This window comes from Haemaphysalis longicornis, unplaced genomic scaffold (genome assembly GCF_048455015.1).
Source record: "Haemaphysalis longicornis isolate Haplotype H1 unplaced genomic scaffold, Haemaphysalis longicornis Haplotype H1 scaffold_7, whole genome shotgun sequence".
Classification (NCBI taxonomy): domain Eukaryota; kingdom Metazoa; phylum Arthropoda; class Arachnida; order Ixodida; family Ixodidae; genus Haemaphysalis; species Haemaphysalis longicornis.
The window spans coordinates 145,495,304-145,514,468 of NW_027526422.1; the positions used below are offsets into that span (position 1 = coordinate 145,495,304).

At 46.1% G+C, this 19,165-nt stretch overlaps 1 pseudogene; it reads right to left on the reverse strand.

Moving 5' to 3' along the window:
- Positions 1 to 2,164: 2,164 nt before the first annotated feature.
- On the reverse strand, positions 2,165 to 2,821 carry LOC144146586 (large ribosomal subunit protein uL1 pseudogene; annotated as a pseudogene).
- Between the last annotated feature and the right edge of the window lie 16,344 nt (positions 2,822 to 19,165).

Below are 19,165 nucleotides of genomic sequence, written 5' to 3' on the forward strand. Positions count from 1 at the left end.
TATCTATTCAGTGAGTCAGTTGTGTAGCGTCGCGATTGTGGTTTTATTACATGTAGTTTATTGTATGTTTATTGACTCCAGTGTAATTTCCATGTGTTACGAAGCTGTCCTCTGATGCGTGTCTTGAAGTCAGTGTAAGGCAATGTTGCTATTTCCACTGTAGTCGTGAGAGCAACAGCTCTAGCCATTTGATCAGCGGTCTCATTGCCAGGGATTCCAGAATGCCCTGGTGCCCAGCATATAGTTATTTCAAGATTTGAGCCATATGTCGTCATTAGAGCCTTTAAAAGAACATTGATCACGTAGTTTTTAGCCAACTTTCCTGAAGACAGTGCCTGCACAACGCTTAAGGAATCTGTGTACATGATGGACTTGGGAATTTTATGTTTGATGATGTGATTTAAAACGAGTAAAATGCCATACCCTTCTGCCGTTCAAATACTGCTTTGAAAACAACATTGTTTTACTAAGAAGAAAGTTTGGTCCGTGCGCTGCACAAGAGACAGTAGAAGCAGTTTTCGACGCGTCGCTGAAGTCTTCTTCGCACCTGTACTTGTCCTGCAGGAACAGGAAATGCTGCCGAATCCCACTCCGGGGTACCCTTTTTTTTTTTACTTGCGTCAATGCCAAGTCGCATGATATTGGAGGCGGATGGCACGACGATGGGATGAAATTATGAATGGGTGTCTTGTGCGTATCTAAAAGGTGGACCTTGAGTGCAGAAGCCTCCTTCCTTACTCTGAGAGGGAAAGGTAAGGAAATCGATGGCCTGTTAAAAACCAGTTGCAAACTTGATAGGATTAAAAGGATGGTTGGTGAGAGACACGATTTTAGATGCATACAGCAAGTCAACATACTCCCGCTGATGCCCTAGGCACCATTTGTCACACTCGACATACAGACTCTCGACAGGGCTAGGGCCGAAAGCGCCGCGTGAGAGGCGAAGGCCAAGATGCAGCACTGGGTCAAGCATTTTCAGCTCGTAGATGCGCTCTTAGACGTCCATAGCTCGCTTACCAGCTCGTAGACGCGCTAACGCACAGTCAATAAAACAAATCCCGAAAACCGCTTAAGAATCCAATTGTCATGTCAAGCCCAAGCCAGAAGCGGTGATCTTCCCGTAAACACCACGACTACATAAATTCTAAGGAGCAGTTTCTTCTCTAGTATACTAAGAAACTCTATGTCAGAGACACGTTGCCGGATTTGGCGTTCACGGCCTTATGTCGTGCGAGTTTTCGTTCCCCTGTGGGTACAAGTCTGGCGTTTACTGTGGGCTCCCCGCACCATCGACTACTCCGGTTGAAACACTGCTTCTATTCTTTTATGCAACTGCTAAAACCACTCGGCTGTTCTGTCACAGTAACCCAGCGATAGAATCGTAGTGTCTCGACCAAATACGGCGGGTTTGAACGCCATTAATGCCATTTTTTTCCAGGACCCATGTTTTTTTTTTTTTTAAATGCCCTCGTACAGCTATTCAGCGCATTTTCTCGTAAGTATTTGTGGTTTGGTATCTTCGATGTCGGTTTAAAAGTTGGAGGTGGCATATCAACTCGTTTAATTAAAGTTTTGCTATCACCGGAAGTTAAGGGCTTGTACCTATCTTTGAAAGGAATGTAGCTTCTCTTCTCATGTATACGCAGCGAATCACTTCTTTTAGGGTTTTAGTCAATCACGTGTTTCAGTCAAGCACGTCGAGCAATATGGAAGCTCATGGTCGCCCTCGTCGAGCGGACAAATGCATGAAGGACGCCAATCTGATCGTGCATCCGTGCATCCGCAGTCTACTATGGTGGGAAAACTTTGCAGAGAATAAAAACCCACAATAGCTGAGAACAGTCATGGGATCCCTCAACTGACAGCTCCAACTCAGTTCACTTTAGCAAAGCTACTTTCAAATCTCTTATTGTAAAAAGGCCGTGCGTGACCTGATGACTCGCAGACAATCTGGAACATTAAAAATCAAAATGGCGCAACACCTTCTGCAGAACCACCGCCAAACGAACTCTATTGCGTAGTGCAAGCTACTAATTCCTACGTAAATGTATGGTAGCGGGTGTAAAACAAACGCGCACATTTTATCCTAATTTCTTACGCCGGAAATTTACTTAGAATATCCAATATCCCAAAGCACACATCATAAAAGCGCTCGTAGGACCGCTCAACTGTAGAGTCGTTGCGGGGGTCCCATGGTTGACTTGACCGATACTGAGCGGATATTCTGCCAGGCGCCCTTCACCAGCGGGAGCATGTAGTTGAAGACGGCGAGCATGTTTTCCGCCAGCTCTTCCTTAGTCATGCCGACATTGCCGACAGTGACACACAGGGACCCCGCTCGCCGCATACGGGAGGAGACAGTGATCTTTAGCTCGTCGACCTTGGCAGCCATGGAGTCCTCGTGAGTTAGCAGTGCAGGCTCCTTTCCTGCAACATACAGCACTCGGCGAAAGGGACCGGGAAGCTGGCTGAAAAGCGAAGGAGACGCTAGAAAGCCGTCGTATGTCTTAACCAGCTTGTTTAGCTTCGTGCTGCTTCTGCTCATCTGATCGATTTGTTCCTTGTTCATGCAGGGCACGTCCAAGTCCTTGGCTTCGTCGCAGTGCTGCTGGTCGCCCAAGATGCAGGCTCGGAACTTGTGCCTCGGAGGGTGTTGAACCTTGACTGCGCCGTAGAAGCGGCCGTCCTTCCGCGGATCCCATTTCTTCAGCACAATGAGGAGTTGCACAGTCTCGACAAATTTGCGAGGCTTGCTTTTCGACGCTGCCACCACCGAAGCTGCGCAGCTCATAAGCTTCTCAATAGAGACGCGAGATTCCATGGCTTTTGAAAGTACTCAGGTAATAGTTCTTGTCGACACCAATTTACACCACACGGCGGTGCTTGGGCTCCGAGGGAGCTGTGGTGCATGAACGATTGGTTGGTTGGTTGGAACCAAAAATCAGTGGCGCGTACCCACTCTGGGGGATTCGCCAAGTCAGATTGGGGAAACTGGTCAAGAATTCAATCTAGGGGAAAACTAGAGCTGTGGAGTGCGAGGGAAGTGATGTTGGCAATTTTGAGGAAAAAAAACTATAACATACTGAAGTAAAAACAGATACTACACGTACCAGAGAAAGAAAGTACGCAGTGCCTTTTAACAGGGTAGGCGACCGGATTGTGAAATAAAAGCGTGAAGGGCGCGACAAACATCCCCGTTGCAGAAACCTAAACCCGATGCCCCAAATGACAGTAAATTCGATACAGACAAGGAAAGACCGAGGCGCCGGAGGGGAACCTCCAGGAATCGATTTGGGATAGAGGAGAACCGCCGGCAAGACAGCAGGAAATGTTCGATTGTCTCCTCCTCTTGACAGATCGCAGCGGTTTCCCTCGTTTTCTTCTGTCTTTTTGTGCCACAGTGGCGCATATCCCGTCAGTGGCATTGCACAGGGTAGCGCAAAAATAATAAATACTGTAGCACAAGTAGAGAAAGGGAAGATAAAAAAGGAGCGAGACGGCACCACTGTCACGCGTTCACCACCTTCTCTGCCTGCTTTATTTTTATTTGCCTACGTTTCACAATTGTCTTTCTTTTTTCACTTTTTTCGTTAGTTTCAAGGCTTTGTTTTTACATATTACTACTATATCACACATTCTGGCAGTCATTTCTTAATTATGTATTTATTTGCAATTTTGTTTCCCTACGCGTGCGCTTGTTTTTAATGCATCTTTGTACATTTCTTTGAATCTCATGCGAAGCTTCTCTCGACGAATGCCCCTCTGCAGTTCAATACAGTCAATGGGTATGAGCCATATGTCTGGCACCAACACCACCATAATGATTCATCGGTTGCCGGATACCGCTGTCTAGGTTGGGTGTAGCAAAACGCCACTGATATTTTGTAGCGCTCGTAATAAATCGCAGGAGGTCCTTACACATATGAAAGTACACATGTACAAACTAGACTACTGGACCACCTGGTTTATCGCTATAAAACACAAAACTTGTGGTCGTGTTTTATTTAAACGTAAATCTATCCTCTTCAGTTCAACTGTACAGTGGATTTTTTAGTGTAGAAACGATGGCACCTACTGAAACCGACAACATCATACTGTGGGCAATTCAAGGTCAGTTGGAGCCAAACACGACACCCTACAGTAAGCTATAGATACTATCAACACATAATTCATTACAAAAGGAGTACTCTGCCAAGCTGAGAAGTCTACATTACTTATGCTTCGCTTACACACGCTAGGTAGACCTGCCGAAACCCCATAATTTCTACTCTGGCGATTCAAGGCACTCATATCCCCCAAGTTTCTCTTCAACTGTACAGTGGGTTTTTTAGTGTAGAAACGATGGCACCTACTGAAACCGGCAACATCATACTGTGGAGAATTCAAGGTCAGTTGGAGCCAAACACGACACCCTACAGTAAGCTATAGATACTATAAACACATATTTCATTACAAAAGGACTACTCTGCCAAGCTGAGAAGTCTGCATTACTTATGCTTCGCTTACACACGCTAGGTAGACCTGCCGAAACCCCATAATTTCTACTCTGGCGATTCAAGGCACTCATATCCCCCAAGTTTGTACTCTGTTTAATCTTGGTGTACCTTTGCATCATGATGGCCCGACTGCTGCCCTTAGCCCCTAACTTACCCAAGCATGTTCCCAACTTACTGGTGTCGCTGCTTACTGGTCTCAACAGACCCTGATACTTAGTCGCATAACCTACAGGTCGACTTATATTCGACTCGAACCCCCTGAATTCAGAAAATTTATGTTAAATGGGAAGCCTTTAAAACGGCCCTTCACCTACCCACCTATACACCCTCCCCAAAAGTCTCGGGCACCCACAACATAAACTCTCTCACATTCACCTTCAATTTTGCACCCAGCATAATCAGAAGTTCCAAGCAGGAAGATTGTCCCAGAATGCAGTACTGCACCGACAACGGAAGCGATTTCACACATGGTGAAGGGGGGTGTTGGCTATTCCAGTAAACTTTGCATGAAGTTTTGTTCACCCGCATAAAATTAAAGGTACAAAGTAGCAGGAGGACAGCAACACATTTCAAGACAATTATTGTAAGTTCTACTGCTTTTTATTCAGCTTAACAATTTTAGGCTTTCATATTTCCCAGAATTTTAACAACTGAAGGTAGCAGACTGACAAATGTTGACTTTTGTTGCACTTAAACTCAACATTAGATGCACATCTGTAGGTCTGTACACATGCTTTATGCCAGATTGACTTTTATCCATCACCCGAGACAAACTATGTCACTGCGATCGCTAATCAGCTATAGTGTTAGCTCTCTGACACTATTCTTGGTGACAAGAAATGCTTCAAAAATGGAAGCATGATAAATATCGTAATGCAAAACCATCACAAGGCCTATGGAGCACACAAACATCATCTGCCAACTGTAGCAACAATGCAGACTTATTTATAAATATTTGGGATGGGATGGGAATAATACACAAGTGTGTTGAATGGGATCCCAGTACGGATCCCCGTCACGAGTGTGTTTTATGGTTCCAGGTGAAGGTGGGCCTTGTGAATGCGCCGTGGCTTTTTACTTAGAAAACGTGAACAACTGGTACATGCAGCTGAACGTACAGTGATTCCGACATTGCTTGGCACGTAAAGAGGGTCGACATTAAGGTAGTAACCACACGGTAAGTTGAATGTTGGCATGACGACATACTAACTTAGGTGGATTAGCCAGCAACGACTACAGCTGCCATCAGAAGGTATTGGCTGTTTCACCAAATCGCATTTGGCTGAAACTTCACATACCCATCCACAATTCTCACTAACACATTGGCTTACCTGGAACGGAGAGCGCTTAACCTTTGACGGTAAACAAGGACGAGAAAGACTACAACACAGCTATGCAGAACCAACTATCCCCTACAGATGCCCATTGGCTCATGCGGACGCACAGCAGACACACCACAATGGAACTCTCTTGGCTATACCCATCACACGGCAAGACGCTAACGCGATACTCTACCGAGCACGTAAACAAGCTGCAGCCTTGCATTCGTGCGGGCCGCAGAATGGACATGAACGACTTCATAAGCTCGATCCAGAGCAAAGGTTCTCGCTCGCTCATGCTCCTCGACTTCGCAGAAGGCAAGAGACATTGCTACACCGGCGGCGTCTTGGAGTAGCACTGATCTGGAAGTATCTCCACACAATCGGACGAGAGGAGTGCCCGGACTGCCTCCTGTGTGCTTGTTCTCAAACTTTTCAACATTTGTTTAGTGCTTGTCAAAGTACTCTAGCAAGCGAAAGAACCTCTAGACAGCATTACTACGCTTGGACAATAACCGTTTGTCTGAACAAACATTTCGGGCACGTTGGCTGACAACAGGAAGCAAAGCGTAGCCGTTAAAGCCCTTCTTATAATTCTTAGTGACTCTTCTCTGGATTGTTGGCTGTAGGTTGCGAAAAAAATTAACAGACTGCGGAATAACGTCTCAATATTTTTATGGACGATTATTATGTGGTGAAAAGTGGACAATAATAATCTAATTCAGCGCCCCATTGTATGTCAGCCGCGTAATAGTTTTACTGCTTGTACATAGTTCCTTTGTCGATCTCACTGTGATTCCTTATGCCTTCCATATTCATTCTTTTCTCTTTCTCTCCCCAGTTCCCTCCCCCCAGTGGGAAGTAGCAAGCCCAAGATCAGTTTCTCAGGTTGGCCTCTTCTCTCTTTCAATTTCTTTCTTTCAATTCCAAATTCTCTCTCTCAAAGGGTGGACTAATGACTAGAGGCCGGATTTTTAGGCACTAAAAAAGCACGTTTTAGGCGCTAAAAATAGGCGGCAAAAACAACGTTTTAGGCACTAAAAAGAATAAAATAGGCGCAATGAATTTTTAGATAAATGCTAATAATTTCAAGTGAAGACGTGAGCGAACTGTAAGCACGACAGGAAATCCAAAAATGTCACTGCTATGAAGCCTCAATGGCAGTAAGTTCAATTCAATTCAATTCGATTCTTTATTTTTCTCTCATAACAAGTTCTATTCATTGACCATAGACGTGGAATTGCCCCGTAATACCTCTGGGCTAATGGCGATCAATTGGCTTATTTTCACAAGCGCATTGCTTACATACATGTTCACATGCGAAAGTCACTCAAGCGTCGCATATTGTGAAACAGGCAGGAGAAACAACACTTGAAATATGGTAATACGGATTTATAAAAGCGCAAAGTTATGTTTGCCTGACGCAATTAAATTACACTAAAGCAAGAAAATAATAAATACAAGATAGACAAGGTTTGTTAAGAAATTAACATGTTGTTACGTGAGAACTTACTTACAAACTTTAGCAATTTTCTACAGGTACCTTAATTATACAGGCAAGACCTTTCAACAGTGCCAAATACACATACGCTCATTCGAAATATAAATATTAAGAATTATGTTTGGAAAGAACGCGGAACCTAGTTTAAGAATCACTATGAAAATTATAGAAACAATAGGTAACCACCAGCATCTACAGATTTCCAGGTTCGAAATTGTGCCTCTTGTCGCTAAGAATGAGTTTGTACGCGGAGAACGAACGCTCGACGTCGACAGATGTGATTGGTGCGTACTTATACTTGGGAAGATTCGATGGGTTAATTGACAGTGGGATCCCACAGTGCTCAGCAGCAAGGACTTCTGAAGCTTCTTTAAGGACAGAAAACCCCTTATTTTTGTCCAAGACCGATTGCAGCTTCGCACGTGCCTTTTCGGCGAAGGGTCCTTCGGGAACGGTGGCGATTCTTTCCTGTCCGTGGAAAATTAGCGCAACGTTCGTAACAAGAGTTTCTCCCGCACTTTCAAGTTTTTTGATAGAATCCGCTAAGAACGTGAGTTGGCGCAAAGGTACGCTAGGTCTCCTGGAAGGCTATTCACCAAGAGGACAGCTTGAGCCTTTGTGACTGCAACACTCCGTCAATTGGAAGGCCGTTGATCACGGCCTTGCTGTCCCAAAAGTAGCAGTTGTAGTACTCAACAGCGTCTAGCCACGTTCCCCATCGTGTGACGACGGGTTCTGGCGGAAGGGGCACATCAGGCAGCATCTCCTTGAAGACGCGCACGCGAAAGGGTGCCTTCAGGAACACGGCCTTGGCTGAACCAATAAGCTCGTTGACGTCAGTGAAGTGCTTCCTCAGTTCCTCGCAAACACGATGAAGCGCATGCGCTAGGCAGGTGACATGGAGCATCTGCGGGTAGAAGGCCTTCAGGAGATGAGCGGCCTTGTGCATGTAGGCTGCAGCGTCTGTGTAGAGCAACAGAACCTTGGTGGCCTCGACTCCTGTAGGGTAAATCACCTTTAGGGATTTGTGTACAAAGAATGCTACAGGCTCCCCATTTGTTCTCTCCAAAGGTTTCGAACACACGAGGAAAACCCTTGAGAGAGAGGGAGAGCTCTTTATTAGATGAAAGAAGAGAGGTTTGCCGGGATGTTCCCGCCTGCATGCTACTCTGCGGGGATGGTGAGAAGGGAGTAAAGGCCCTAAAAGAAGTAGGGCAGAAGAAAGATGGGAAAAGAAGAGATTAAAAGAAAAAGTGAACACGAAGCTTTGCGTGGTGACTTAAAAGTCCGCACGTCTTCTAGTACGCCGCAAGCTTCCCAGCAAGAAAGTGAGCGACAAAGCGCCCTTTGACGTCTGTTGTTTCGTCTGCAGAAATCCAAATGCAGGAGTCGCCAAGCTCTTTGATTAAAAAGAGGACCAGGTTCAAACACATAGAATCCAGAACAGTAAATATTTCCAGGTAGAATGAATAAAGGTATCAAATTGCACTCGAAAGCGAAACTTGATGCTACATAGTGCTGATTTAGGCGCCAATTTGAGAAAAAAGGCATTTATAGGCATTTCTCGGAGTTGAGGCACCAACACCCAAAATAGGCATTTATAGGCACTATAAAACCACCATAAAAGCCATCCTTGACCTCCAATTCGTGCTCATATATCGAAATGAGGCGATAGGAACGCAAGGAAAAAAATAGGCATTTGCCTAAAATCCGGTCTCTACTAATGACGATGACCGCTGTTGTCAGAAGCTCATGGCGAATCCCCTCACTCACATAACAAACCAAATTCTCGCATACCGACAGCATAGAGTTTCATACTAATATATACTAGAGGGAAATCTGGCGCTGCATTCGCGTGCCGCCGCGGGCGGCGCCATTGCAGCTAGCGACGTTCCTCGCCTCCTTGGCTTGGTTAGTCACATGGCTTCTTTTTCGTCTTCAAGCCAAATCAACAAAATTGGTAACATTGTTTTTTTTATTCAGCTTGCATGAACCTTCTAAATAATCCCTGGCAAATACATCTTTCTGGAGGTTTAATTTTATAATGATAAATCAAATTTGAGTAATCTTCTGCCGTAATATTGTTGCATTTTTGCAGCCAGAGGCAACTTTTCAGCCTGTTTGTGAGCCATGCCAAGGACAAGTGGAACGTGCCTGCCCGGTACATGACGGCACGCTCGCCGAAGCGCGGCTCCCCTAGACGGTGGCGCCAGATTTCCCTCTAGTGTATATTAGTATGAAACTCTATGACCGACAGAGTGGGACTGGCTACTGACGATGAAAGGTGCTGTCAAAGTTCCGAGTAAATTTATAAGTCCCTATTGGCTGTGACTTCCACATACCCCTCGAAAAAGTCACTCTGCGGAATTCTTTTTATTTATTTATTGCACACTTTTGCCACAGGGCGTCAAAATAACTAAGGGATAAAAAGTTGCACAGACATCTACGTTTGTAATCTGGATATAGGGTGCGATAGCGATCCTTCGACTCCCAGGGAGCGTTTTCGTACGCAGTTGCTGCATTTACGATCTATGCTTCACAAGCCCGAAGGGTTATCGAAAAGAGAAAGACTAGCAACCAGGGTTCTTAATCGCCATGTCCCCGGAGAAACAAAGGCTCTCTGCGCTTCTTCAGCTCAAAATGTGAGCGCGAAAGGTTGCAAATGCCAGGTATTTGTCAGTTTGAGCAAGGAGGAGTCAGTGCAAGTGTATTAAAATGTTTATTCACTGGTTTCTAGGCCGGGCTGAACAATTTTGTTTTTTTCAAAGACAGAAAGAGAGAGAAGATTTAGTTCAGGAAAAAATAGCTGTGGTTTAGGAAAATGGGGTGAAGAGATTGCAGGGATCTCAAAGGTGGAACCTGAGTCTACGGCACAAGATGCACAATCTCCTTCTCTTGGCCTCTCAATCACCTCGCACTGATCTTCAATTAACGAGCTGGTCAAGTCTGAGCCACATGCCTTGAAGATGCGGAATATGTTTGAGTTGTTCTCCCCCATCCACCCCCCCCCCCCCTGGCAATGCCTTTGGACATGGCTAGGTTGCGCGTAAGAGCGTTTAGCAGCTATTTTAGCGGAGTTCTAAGATACTGCCTGATGTCCCCAACGAACACCTTAACGCACATGGATTTTCGGATAGCTGTGTTGGTTTTTTGTCCACAGAGTATGTGATTCCTCGGCATTGAGACCTAGGTGTGTCAAGGAGAAAGGTTCTGTTTGTAGGCATAGTACGGTGATTCGTTGGTAACGTTTTCGAAGAGGGCATTGGGGTACTTGTGGTCATAAGGAGCACGGTATGTGAGTTCGAGTGCCTCTTGCATAGTGCGCCCTTCGCTTCCAGACCATTGGATCCCGCTGTCCAGGTGACGTTAACTTCGTGAATTATTGATGGGAATATCGTACCCAAGCGCTTTTTATTCTTCCTAAAGAAAACTGTGTAATTTCCTCTGCGAGTCTGTAATGATGTTACGCTTCCATTTGATACTTTCGCTTTCCGGATTGCCAAAAGGATGGCTTCAACTTCCACTTCGTTGTTCTTGTATGTTGGAGGGTCATGCAGTCACTAAAATGGCCAGAGTAGCCAACTACGACAAATGTGGCTCTGTCATTTCGTACACCCCGGAGTTGGGGTGTACTGTGGTCTCATGTAGTATCCCCGAACGAACTTGAGCCTGCCATACCGCCCCTTCGTGTGTAGGATTGTATCAATATTTTTAGTAGAGGAGAGCTGTTATGCAGGGTTGCTAGATCGGTGTTATGTCTACGGTGGCGTGCAGTGGTTCGTTCAAAGGGGGGGGGGGGGGGGTACCTGTCTTTTCTTTTCTGTTGAAGGGTGCCTGTTTAGAGGTGCCTGTTTTTGTTTCAAAAGGGCATGATGGTCCCTCCCGATTTTCTTTTGACATTTGTTTTCTGGGTGTTAGGAGAGTGGTTCCTCCTATTTTTTTTTTGAAATTCGTTAAGAAGGCACACGTTGAGGACCCATTCATTGTCATTATCACCAACATCCTATTAGGACGACTGCAGCGCCAAGGTCTGTCCCATTGACCTTTACCCGCTTTTTTCCTGCGCTTTCCCAGTCCATTGTTTGCTTCTAGTATTGTTATTTCATCCCTCCATCGAGTTAACAGAAGTCCTCGTTTAGACCCGCCTATGCACGTTCATTTTGTTGCCCTCGTGATCCACTCTTTGTTTGTTCGTCTCGCTTTCAAAATTGCGAGGTTGAGAAGTGCCTTATATGCTGTCCTAATGCTGGTGCTCTTTTCACTTTCTTTGGTGCGGGTAAATTTGTGGTACGGCAGGCTCTGCAACCTTCCAGTCATGATGAGTGGTTTCGTGAGTCTTATCGTTTCTTTTCTCTTTTTCTTGCTTTTCTCTTGATTGGGCGTTTTGATTGTGGGTAATTATTGCTTGAAGGTTTTCTATATTTAGCGATTGTGAGTTGGGAGCTACCCGCTTGTCTAGAACCCCGCCGAGCTTTCTTACGTGGCTCTTCTCTGGGAGGATATTCTTACCTATTTTTAGGGTGATTTTAAACTTCGCCGCGTGGCGTCATCTGTCGTTTACCAAACCAAGCTTCCAGCGGAGGCATAGCCGTGGGAATACTGAAAAGTATCTTAAAAACGCATGTGATTAGACGCTGTATAGTGAGCTTTATTTTAGCTATTTTTGGCTTATAATATTTGCCTTCCTTGATTTCTGAGAGACCGGCGTTATCCCTTCATCCCCTGTTATAGTTAGGTCACCCAGTGTTGGTGCGGGCATAAGTACCGGTGGAAAACACAGCGCGGTGTCTCAGTGGCTAAGGCATTGCGCTGCTGATCCCATTGACGCTGGTTCAATTCCCGGCAGCGGCGGCCGTTTTTCTGGCGGAAGCAGAAAACAAAGACGCCTGTGTGTCGCGATTTCGGCGCACGGTCTTCAAAAGTTTCCCGGAGGCTTCCACTAAGACGTGCCTCATAGCCCAAAGGTTGCATCGGGGCCGTAAAGTTATAGTTTTGATCTTCTGGTGAAAACACGCTTTGGGGTTATGGCGCGCAGGGGCGCCACATGGTGAAAACGCGTATCCTTTCTTTCGTATCGGACGTTTTATTTTTCCTCCTTCCCAAACTTCTGTTGCCGACATTACAGGTTCACATTAGAGGTCACCGGAGCCATATACTCTTGCTGCCTCAGTCGTAGTTTCCGGGTGGCAGCGGTGACGTATTTCCGTGGACGCCTGGAGAGCACGGCTGATATCGGACGGCTTGGAGCCACGGGGAAATCGAAAAATGAACCTGATAACGCTATCGCGTTAAAAAAGGAAAGTGATGGCATGCAAGGCGGCTTCATGCACTACAGAATAGTGTATAGGCTAGTCCCGCTAGAAATTCAGCCAGCTGCTTGTGGAGAGGACCATGCGTTCAATTGGACGCTAGTGCTTTTGGATTCCAAACCCATAAGAAACGCTTCGGTGTCCTCAATTTTTTTCTCCTCTCACTTGCGCAACATATAGGTGTGCACACTTTAGCACATTTATTCGAAACCAAATTTTTGTTTATTGACATACACTTACAGGAAAAAGCGTAGATAACCTATGGCACCACTACTAGTAACAGGGCTGCGTGCCTCTACACGTTTACCCCAGGGTGCTATTTTTGAGGAAAATCACAGGCCTATGTGTTGTGGTGTATTGAAACTGATGGAATATGTTTCATCACTTTAGTGGCAAATAAATTTCAATGCAGAAGCTGTTTTAGCTGATCACTGGACATAACTGTAGCTCTTTTGAAATATGGTTTTCTTTCACAGAGTCTCTTATGATTAAAACATCTGACAATTAGCTCAGTTATGGAAGTTGAAGCTATTTGAATGACGTCGGAATTCAGTAGGGGAGGCAGATTTGTGTTTATATTGTCGCAAAGTGCTGTAAACAGTAGAAGCTTTCTACATCAAGTTTTTCCGTCAGGAAAGCCGGAATGGGATGTGCAGTAAACACTGCCATCAAACCTGGGAAATTTTTCTGCTAGTGGTACTTTTTTTGTAAGCCTTATTTTTCTCACAACATATCATCAACTCTCAGCACCGATCTAGTCAAGCTAAAAAGTACGCAGTGGAACAGCAGATAACTTGTTACATTCTTTGGCGCAGATGTACAAGAAAAATTAAAAAATGGGGAGAAAATAGAGTGCACCTGTTTAGGAGAAGCACTTGTATTCAAATTCAAATTGAAATTCAAATCCTTTTCAAATTCTTCATTTGGCGCCATGTTTAATTGTCACACAAGAACTAAGACCACAAATGTGACGATTAGCGACCATGGATAGCGTGCTTGTAGTGTTCAGATTGGTCTGAGGGGGAAGAGTGTATGAGTGATTACCAAATTGAGGGCACCAAATCGCCTTGACTGAGGTTTGCCAACAACAAATGTTCTAACTGCTTTGTCGTGAACCAGTAAATGTTATTCTCTTTTTTTTGGTTCAGTTCCCGTTGGGGTTTGGCATGCTGGAAAAAGTTTAGGTTGGGTTCAGTGAAAGCACTGTCTACTGCTGTACGGTGAAACCCAATCCTCCTGTGTTCACAATGATTTGTTACACAAGAAGAGCTACTCGCCGATGGGATCCCGGCACCTCCTAGTGGTGCGAGAAAAGTTGCATTCTTCGGTAAGTCATGCTTAGCACGACTATGCCACAGCTGGGCATCGGGGCTGTGCATGCAGTCTTCACGGCATACAAGAGCGTTTTTGTTTTTTGCCGGAAATGCTACAGTCGACGGAGTTGTACATAGCGAGTTGCCCCCACTGGCAATGCAACAAATCCCCTACGACTTCTCAGCCGGGAAAACTCTACCCTGCAAATCACCCCCTTTATCCCTTGAAGAATTGGGCACAGATTTGATGGTCCCTTTTCCTCAGTCAAAAAATGGGAACCGTTGGATGATCGTGTGCATCGACTACCTTTCACGCCACAGCGAGACAGCTGCATTGTCATCTGCAACAGCTGCTAAAGTGACGAACTTAATTCTCAGTCGCAGAATAACTTCAATATGGTGGCCCACCTCATGTCCTCATCAGTGATTATGGGCGCCAGTTTACGGCTGACGTCGTTGAAGAGCTACTTTATCCGTCCGATTCTCAATCCTGCTTTTCAATACAATATCACAAACTAACAAATGATCTCACTGAGCGGACCAACTGGACACTCACTAACATGAAGGCCATGCATGTTGCTTCTGACCACAACAATTGGGACGACATCTTGCCGTTTATTACCCACTCTTACCACACTGCTAAGCATGAGACAATGGGTTATAGCCCGTTTTACCCATTTGACACACGTGTTCTACCAACTACCTCGACAGCATCTTCCCCTTCTTTCACGACGAGGCCAGCCTATCAAACACCCTCTGCTTCGCCGAAGAAGTTCGGAATATCGCTAGTCTCCGTATACTGCCGTCACAAGACAACTCGAAACTCCGCTACGTCAGCCTACTTGAGGAAATTCGCACCCGCGAGGAGACCTGGTTTTGCTCTGGACACCTCAGCACCAGCATGGACTGTGCAAGAAACTGCTGTCACATTAAGTCAGCCCATACGTGGTACTGGGCCGACTTAGTTGTCTGAACTATGCCATATTCAGCTTACTGCTTGAGGACGGCGTAGTCGCAGAACTCAAGTGGCTCGCGCAGCTTGCTTGAAACGGTTTGAACCACGTGACGCTAACTGGCTTGCAGAGAGGACTGCATCTTTGAAGGAGGGAAATGTTATGGCCCCCAGGACCTTGCGATATTGGCCTCCTTAAACTTTTATACGTTCGAGGAAGATGTCACCTTGCAATACTGAGAGCTAGTCAAGGAGGAAGACGACGAAACTAGCTCGTAGCCCAATCCGCCATCTTGGCTCAGCGCGCCTTTGTACGCAAATTAGTTTTTCCTCATAATTATATCCTGGTGGCCGAAGCACGCTTCAATAAGTGGTATTTCGAAGCAAGGATGATCAAGTTTCGCAGCAAACACTATCTGAGACTGAATTCCACTCTTTAGCAGTCATGCTGAAAATAATAATTGTTTCGCCTTGATCAGCTGGGTACAACAGTGGCTGTGAGGGTCCTCCCCAACATATCACTCACCGGGTTTAGACATAAATGCTGAATCAAGCTGCATTATCGCAATCTACTAAGCAACTGCCAAGTGCAATAAGCAGTGTTTGAGTGAAAACGAGAGCTTTATATTCAAACTTTAGGCACGAGGAAAGGTAGCACAGCCATTGGCGTTACATCTGTGAGAAGTGCACTGCGTCACCACCACTCACATCACACGGGAAGCTGACAATTCAAAATGCAAGTCTGCTTTCATCAGGTTGTCGGCGCTCCTTACACACTTGTAACGCTCGTTCATGTCCAGGTGGCAACCGAGGAGGAAACCAATTGAGATTTGAATAAATGATGTGCCGAAAAATGTTTCTCAGTAGGAGTCTGTTAAGACAGAGGACGGGCAGAAGACAGCCGAGCAATCATCATCCTAGTTAAGTGTATACGACGACCGTTCCCCTAATTTGAAGTAACAGAAAGTATCCAAAGCACCCACTCCTTCAATTAGGCACAGCAATGCCACGGCAGACAGGATGCTGGAACACTGAAAACTACACGAGGCTGCAGCTGTGCTATGCCGATTCCTAAATGGCGACAGGCCAACTTTTCCCATTTCATTAATTTAGGGAGCAACAGTATTAAGTCCACACAAGTGGCGGTCAAAATGCATTGCAGTGCCATTAAACAAAAGAGCTTCGGCTGCTGACACACTGGTTGTGCGTCCCATTTTAACTGCATGCATCTTCGTTGGCCCGCCTGAGTTGATAAGCTTTTAGTAAGAAAAAAGACTGACTGTTTCGCCTCGGTTGCCCATGTGTCACACAATTCCTAAGTGTTCGCTGAGCAATGATGAACGATGTATCTAGCGTAGAATGATGTGCTGAACCAGTGGGCCGTTCTTTTTACTCCTCATCACGAAGTCAAGCACACTACATGTTTCATTCAAACAAGGCCAGAGTACTATTTTACTCGTGAGTCACAGATTCTATAGGAAGTGCAACGATGATAGAAGGAGTAACAATACAGAACAAAAACACAGACAACAATTAAGGCACACACATATAGCAACCGCAAATTCAGGCGCTCACGGGGGCCACCTTTGAAAAGACGCACATGTGCAGCTGGCACAACACTTTTGAGTCGCTCTGTTTACCAACACTGTATCAACTCATGGGTGCAAATTATGATGCGTGCAGTTAAAATAAGCAACACAACCTTTTCTCGGCAGCAGTCGCATTTTCGCAAGATGGCATTGCAGTATGTTTTCGTTGGTGCTTGCGTAGAATTCAGACTTTCGCTTACGAACGTACACATTCGGTCATATGGAATGATTATCGATTGATTACAAAGAATGAAACAGTTTCACACAAGCACCAGTATACTCAGCAGGTGACGAGCCAATTGCATACAATAGGTGTACCCCAGAAGAACACGGTACACTATATCTGATCTACCCCATCGAGCGTGCACTGTGATTGCTTGCACACTCCTGACACAAACAAGAGCACACTCAATCAGCCTAGCAGACACCCAACCTAGACAAATGAGTAGACCGGGTCACTCACTAATTCTTTCAATATACGGCTCTGGAAACTACTATTATAAGCTGTTTAGAGAGAGAGGTTTTGCGTGCTTATAAAACTGCATGGTGATGCTATGCAAAGCATAACCCTGTCGATGAAAAGCACTGCCTTTATGATAACACCACCAGTGCCCGTACGCAAAACAGAACCCCTGGTAGTGTCAAAAACAGACCGGTGCAAGCGTGCTGTTGAGCACTCTTGCGCAGTGTAACTGGCGCTGTCGGCGTAAGTAAATGTTACTGGTTGCGGTCTGCCGCAATTTTCGTGGATGTCTAGCTTACTGCCATAAATTCTAAAATCCTTCGCGCGCTTACACGAATTTTCGCGGTCAATGCGGTGAACAGCATCACGGCAACACATGACATACTACGGCCTGCCGCAATGATTTCTTTGGCTCGCTTCATGGTGTATCACGGTCGGAACTTTTAGAAACCAGTGGCGCAAAAAAGTCGCATTGTGACCCTCCGGCAGGCAGTAGGTTCACAATGGCGCTGCTCAAGCGTAGAAATTGCGTGGCGTTTGATGAGTGCCCCTCCACGGAGCGACCGGTGGTGTTCGTGATCTCCGCTGCTCAGGGTGAGCAAGGCAGCATCCGGACGACATCCGCTGAGCCCTAGTACCAATGACGCAAGGCAGGGTTAGAATGGCAGCACCACAGTGTCCAGATCTCGAGGGGGCACATCTTCCGCAGCTCGCCACTGGCCACCAGTCCCGCTCTTGTCGGTGCAGGGCAGCTCGGCTACGTTAGTCTACCGGAGGTGGTGCACGGCGGAACAGGGAGGATTAAAAGAAATGCGAACAACGGAATCTACAGCCTCCGACGCATACTTCCCCAGCTGGCTGTAAAGCCACTAAACTGCGCACATGCAAACTTCTTCGAGAGCGTTTGAGATTGTGTCCTACGTTTATTGGAAATGCTTGGTCAAGAAGCGACGCATGGTAGTTTGTTTTGAGGCGCCCTTTCACGCTGCGTCGCCGCTGGGCAGGATGATCGTTGAAGTGCATCATGGAAGCAGCAATCAGCCTGCTGCGCGCTTTTCTTCCGAATGTGGATGTTCAGTGGCAACAAAGCATAAAAAGATTTTCAACCATAGAGCGCAAATAAAAAGATGCCTCAAAGTAAGTGATCGGCGTCGCTTCTTTATCGAAAATTTCCCTAACACTATAGGCCACACTCTCAAACGCTCTCAAAGAACTGCGCATGCGCGCAGTTTGCTGAGAGTGCAGCCAGACGGGCCTGATTTTAAGGCCCGAGCCCTCTTTGTGAAGCCCGAGCCCGACCCAGGCCCGTAACACCTCGGCCCGGGCCTGGCCAATGCCTGGACATTCATAACTGAGCGTGGCCCACGCCCGGCCCACGCCTCGCCGGCGTATTCCCAAACCATATCCCGTAGGGGCCCAGGCCGACCACACCCCCTATGCAGGGGCGCAGCCGAAAAGGTTAAAAAAATTGCAATTTTTTAACCTCCTTGGACGCAGCACCGTGACATCTCTACCTATATGTGCGCGACTTCATGCGAGGTGAATTTTTTCTTTTTTCCCCCTCCCCTCGTTTGGACGGCTTGGCAGGCGGCCGATGGTTTCGCTCCGTGGGCGGGGCTGACCTACGGCGCTGGGGAAGCTGACGCACATGTGGTATAAGCTAACGTTTTGTACCTGAGCCCCTGATCTCTGCGCGGTCTTCTTGCGCACCTGCAAGTTGACGCTGACCTCCGCTCGTGTTCCTAGATAAGCGCTCGACTCGGTGCTCGAAGTGCGCGCGCGCGGATGGACGCTTTAACGCGCATGTGGCAATTATACACGGTCCGGAAAGCAAACACCCTCATTGAAAGCTCATTCTACAGCACACAGAAGGGTATACAATTGACTTGGGTGCTCTTTCACTATATACACACCTCAAAACACGATTCGGTGCTGCAGGTAAGGATTACATGAAAGGCAGCCAATTACCCATGACTACATTTACAAACTGTCCTACTCTTGCGAAATATTACAGCTGCATGAGCTGCTACATTTTGGCACTTTCATAAGCACTATTACATTGAATTTCGTTAACATTAACTTCATTGCATTATTTTTTATCAGGAACAGTGCCACTAAGGAAAACATTGACATTTTGTTAACAGCAATAGAAGGTGTGAATCGTTCTTGCAAGGGTGATACATTGATAAGACAGACACCAGCTCAAACGTACACGTTTTACAC